The sequence below is a fragment of the Ooceraea biroi genome, chromosome 12 (assembly GCF_003672135.1).
Source record: "Ooceraea biroi isolate clonal line C1 chromosome 12, Obir_v5.4, whole genome shotgun sequence".
Lineage (NCBI taxonomy): Eukaryota > Metazoa > Arthropoda > Insecta > Hymenoptera > Formicidae > Ooceraea > Ooceraea biroi.
Window position 1 is genome coordinate 11,978,479 of NC_039517.1, and position 6,000 is coordinate 11,984,478.

The following is a 6,000-nucleotide window of genomic DNA, read 5'->3' on the forward strand; positions in this document are numbered from 1 at the left end:
TTTTGTGTTTATAAAACGTGTATTTTGTGAAAACGGCAACATAATATACTGGTAGATGGTAATTAATTATTAACTGAGACTAACATGAGTAATAACCAAATGTTTGTTGTTAATTCCAAATTAAACATTAATAATTATCTATTAATCGAAACTAACATATTTAACACACAAATGTCTTACTTTTAAAGTTTATTTTCCAAGTAAATTCTATTTCTAAAAAAACCGAAGCGAAAACAGCTCAGCCAATATAATATTGCATAAATAAAAATTGCTGTGAACGATCTATTTCTAAAGTCTATTTCTAGGATTAACATTAATCGTTGGTTAAGAAATATCGGCGCAGAAGAGAGGCTGGGAAAAGGATGGGATATAGCCGTCCCCTGACAAAGAGGGGAATCCCGACGGTTGGGTCCGTGTGCTGAAGGGCGGTCCTGAGAGAGGGAATGGAAAGAAATCGGGGTCTATAACGATGGCATTAGGTGGAAGAGGGTGTGTGACGGGAGGGAAGATGTGGAGGAATCGCTCGCCGAGTTCCACTAGTGAACGGTGGACGAACTCCTCAACTAAATCTTCGTCCCTCAAGGGCGAGGGGGAACGAGGAGGGGGAGAATTTGGAAGATCCTCAAAATCGCCAGGTTGAATGGGCGAAAAACGTAGGGAAGAGAGAGCTGGGAAATAGAGGGGGAGTAACGGGGAGAGCTAGGCGGTGACGCTTGGAGGGATGCTCGAGATGAAGTCTCGGAAAGTGTGAAATAACAGGAAGGCGGTGTAAGAGAAGAAGGAGGAGGAGAAATAGAAAGGGAAACGCTAGAAGGGGTTGAAGGACGCGAAAAGGAGTGCGACGAAGAGGAGGAAGATGAAGAAGAGGTAGAGGATTCAGTAGACGGAGAAGGCGATCGGGGTTCCAGAATCTGGACGGAAGAGGAAGGTGATCCCCGATGAGAAGGGGAAGAAACTATTTGTACAGAAGAAGAGGAGGAAGGAGGCCGAGGAGGATCTAATACTACGACGGACGAGCACGTAGATAACGCAGAGGGGGGGCCGCGAAATGTTGACAAGCGCGATCCTTTTCCGCGGTGGTTCCGTTGATGCGTGGCCCTCAGACCACAACCCTTGTTGTGAATGAGATGGTCCCGCAGAGGGAGACGGAGTGCGGGATCTTTTGCTTGGAGACACTTAAAAAAGGGGCAAACGGGATAAATAAGGGAGAAACGGATAGAAAAGGGGTAGAAGAGATTAGGTAAATGAAAAGTAGAGTTGACAAACTGAGTAAAAGGGAAAGAAGGAAGAAAGAAAAAGTAACAACGGAAAGCTCGCTTACTTATTTGCGGAAGTAGACCAGAGAAATGTTTATGATCCTAGTTGCGAGTCAATTGCTGGAATGGTGACCGTTGAGTGATCCTCGCGTTCTGAAGGGCCGTGTAGAACAAGAAACACAGCACTGGTATTATTCCAATTGAAGTGTTATCCCACTTGGAAACTTTTGTGTTATTTGCTTTGAAACTCTAGGCGGTCACTGATTTTACAAGACTTTCGCACCAAGATAAGCGATCCGTGCACAGAGGCTGACAGAAAATAAAAAGGTTGGCTAACGGAGTGGTCGTCACCTTTTATATCATAGGGATAGTGTGGAAGAGAGGTAGCTTTTCCGGGAACCGTTTTTCGGGGAACTATCTTTCGGGGATCGTTCGTTAATTTAATGCAAATATCGACAGTCGGTCTATAAGGCGATAAGCCGTTCGCAGATGGTTCTTCCAACCCGGAAGGGTTCCTTACAGAAGTCTCGCGTCGACACACGTGTGTTTGGACTCGCGGCTCCTGTGAGGGTTTTACCCGGGGATGATCTGGCGCAGCTGTATCATTGCTCTTCCTGGAAGAGCGATACCGACGCCGCGAGACTACAGTCACGCGCGACCGAATTGTTGCAATCCGGTTTATCGTTTTCAATTCAAAAATGATCATTAGAGATCAGGGGTTTATTATCGGAGTCTAATATCGCGCCTGCCCGGACACGTGCGTCAAAATCCTCGGCTCTTGTGAGAGTATTTCCCGGAAATGATCCGACGCAGCTGTATCATTTGTTTCTTACTAATTCCTTACTGGGGCCCTACTGACCACACGCGACCGGATCGACGCCTCGCGCTACATTATCCAACAATTAAAAAAATACGCTATATTTCTTAGAAGCAAGGAACCGTGCAGTCTCTGGACGTAACACTGTTATATAATAGAAGCTTTGGTTCATGTACACAATGGTCCAAGAGACTCGAAAAAGTGGCCAAAAGTCAATTTACAGAATTGGGGAAAAAACTGTATATCATCATTATCTAAACATGTTAATGAACATATAAAACAATTTTTACGCATAATAATTAATTATTGTTCCATTGGTGTGTGTTCGAAAATACGAAAATAGGAATTAATAGAAAGCTTATGTTGTTGCAGTTCGTTATCAGTTTTATAAAGTATTTTTATAAGCATTTTTTATTTTGTTTTACACATTCGTGTAGAAACTTCATCGGAAGAAAACAAAAGTTAAAAAAATATGCACACTAATTTAATAAATAAGATGCTTACTCGTGAATTGCGTAATTTTTAGTAATGTTGCTGCTATCGTTTGATTACTCCCAGAAAACACCACTTCAAAAAAATATTTTTGAAAACAATGTGAAGTTATGGATTACTACAACCTAGGCCTGCACAAATTTGCTCGATTTTTAGATTTGATCAAGAAATTCCGTGAAAACTCCAGTGCGTGCACCATGGTCGGCGCTGTGGTTCATTCAATTTCAACGTGTGTTCTTGATTCTCGAATTCGAAAAGGAAACGATTATCTTTACCTAAGCAGTCAAAAATGTACTTCTAATTCCTAATGTAGAAAGCACTACCTTTGAAGCACATACTGAAGAAGTGCAAGAAGCACAGAAGTGGATTGACTGGATTATCAGAGACTGATTGAACATCAGTTAGATAGCACTTGAGCTATTAGAATGAGAATGCGAATGTTAAATACACACCGCACACGCACCGCACACGCACACACGCGCGCGCGCTGCAAACCACACACACACAATATTATTCAAAGATTTTTAAAAACTTTTTGAAACAGTTCTAATTTAAAAACGTGTTTAGCTACCATTTTTGATCCGCCATTTGGATTTTAGTTATTTCAATATATATTCATAATCACGACCTCGCGAACCGTTATAAGTACTGAAGTTATACATTTAAATCAAATATCTGAAGTCGGACTTTTGGTCACTTTTTCGGTCTTCCTGGACCACGGTGATGTGGCGGAAAAAGACATAAATTGTTTCTTCAGTGATTGCGTCTGCCTTGGTTGAAAGTTTCAAAAGAAAATAGCAATATAGAATCAAGAAAATCAGAATCGATTTGAAGTAATGCTCAAGTAGTAGAAATAAATGAATGTATCTCTGGCGAATGCGGTTTTACTTTGGCTAAGCAATCTTCGACAAATGATGCAGATCCATATATTAAAAGTAAATATTTCCTTAAGCCACTTTTATTTTGAAGGATTATTAGTTTCGAAATTTGATTAATGCTAAAATTATTATATCTGTTCAATATATGTATTTCATCTAACATACATGTATCAAATATATGTTCAAATATATTTTTTTAATTTTCAATATATTATTTCTGTTTTTCTGGTTATAGTAAAAGTAAAAAACTATTGCTGACAGTAAAAAATAACAAAAGATATTATTGTTTGAACGATATTTTACACACAGTCAATTCTTCTTTACGATTGTCTTAAGTTATCTTGCCTTGTTTTGTAGCAATGTATGTGAAATGATCCACATAATGATTCAGGACGGGGATAGTGAGATGAGGCCATACTCGAAATGGCCGAGAATTATAGTTAATTACGAAGTAACCAGTTTGAGGCATATGCCGAGCACACGCTGCGACTCAGCTGAACGGAACTAATCGGCCCTCGAGACGGAGTTGCTATGCCGTCGCTGGCGAATAGAGAAGATGCGTCATACCTGGAGGGGCTACCGATTCACTGGTCGTCACGGAGATTTTTATTAGCTCCGCTGGCTCCGAACACTGGAAACCCGTGAGATACGCCGGGACGGAATTTTTCAGAGCATGGCGCGGCGAAATGCAGCCCTCAATGACGTATCAAGTAAAATTCGCAGTGCGTCACAGTCCACCCGAACAATTTTTTAAAAATTTCCTTTTTTACTTGTATATTTTTGCTTGTGTATGTTATATACAATGTGTGTACGATGTATATGTATGTATGTATGTTATATATATATATATATATAAAATATTTTATTTATGCTTTTATAAAAATGTGTTTGTATTTTTACTTTTCGCCCATTACATATACAGGGGTGGCCATTTTACATTTATACAGGTCAGATATAAAATTAATCTATTACAAGAAGGACAGTACTAAAGAGATTACGAAAAATGTTTCAGACAGACTATCTGTCACGCTTTCGGGGAGGGGGACTTAAGATTGATCCATTGGTTTGACATTTGAATTAGTCGTTTTGAAGTTGGTCACGCGAGATAACCTGGTTCAAAACTTATATTTTTGAACGTTGGAAACGGGCACGCTCCTCCATTTTTAATATGCGGAGCGGAGTTCTTCATCCCTCTAGATGCAGTATAAAGCTAAGCTGAATCTGATGTTGTCTGATCTTGTAAACATTTTTATGTTTTCGAGGTTATCTTTAGTGTCTTATTAATGCTGCAAAGAGATGTATTGATGGCCACAGTTTTAATGGACTCTCCACATAAAGGATTAGACATATTTTCTCTTTGCAGCAAAGAAAATGAGATATCATGAACACACGCATAATCTGCTATTTTCTGAATGGCATGTAATAAAACATTGAAGACTAGTTGGAGGTTTCTTCGACAGAAATATAGAAGTTATTCTTCGAGCTGTAATCCTTCGAAACGATATTCTCAGTAAGAAAAATCCGCAGCTGAACGCATGCTTAGTTCCCGAAATGTAATGGTGAGATATCATCAGGTAAACCAATGGTATCATCTTATGTCCCCTCGAAATGTGACATGTTTGTCTGACACAATATTAATCTATCTCTTTTATGTTTTAATAAAGTTCGACTGTATCAATAACAATGGGCCGCCTGGTATTTATATACGTGTATTTATGCGGTTACTGGGTTGCACCGTTGTAATAAGAAGTGTATAAGAAATTTGAATTAAGATAAGCATGGGAAAGTAAAAATACAAACACATTTTTTCTATATTCATATTCAACATAATGATAAAATATTTTATTTGGCAGAAATCTCATTGGATACAACATTTGTTCAAGGGTAAGGAAGCTGCCAAAATCTTACGAGTATTCATAAAACAAAAATAATATTTATAAAAACTTAAATATACTTGATTATTAACAATAATTAATAAACAAAACACATTTCTTCACATAATAGTATGTTTGAGACTCGACAAACTAATTTCGTAAATTTTATTTTGGCGAATTATATTTTCGGAAGAAAGATTTCAACTCAATCGAATTCGTGAGAGCGAAGTCGCGATCACAATATTGTCGCGGAAAACGAGCAAGATATTTTCATCGCCTCTCGACGAGATCAGTTAGAAAACGGCTTCGCATTCCACTATATGGGAAATCCTCGGCCGATCGAGAGATTCGATTCGAGAGTCTTTGTTCGGTCCGCGTCGGGAGAAACAGCAAACTATTTTGCTCGATTATTATGAGAATAGAGCAGAATTCGATCAGTCCGTCAAGTCCGTGATGTTGAATCGCTCTGAAAAATCATCTTGCTATTATCGACGCCTCGTTCGCGTTCGGTAGAAGCGTAAGTGGCCGTTGAGCCGTTCCGAGTTCGATGTCCTCAGCTGTCGCTGTCGAGTTACGTTCGGGCGATTGTAAAATATATTCTTTTTTTTATCATCTCTTTTTATTGTGAAAACGATCGGTCCGACAGAGCTCGTCCCGACGAATCACGGCGTCCAGATTTCGCT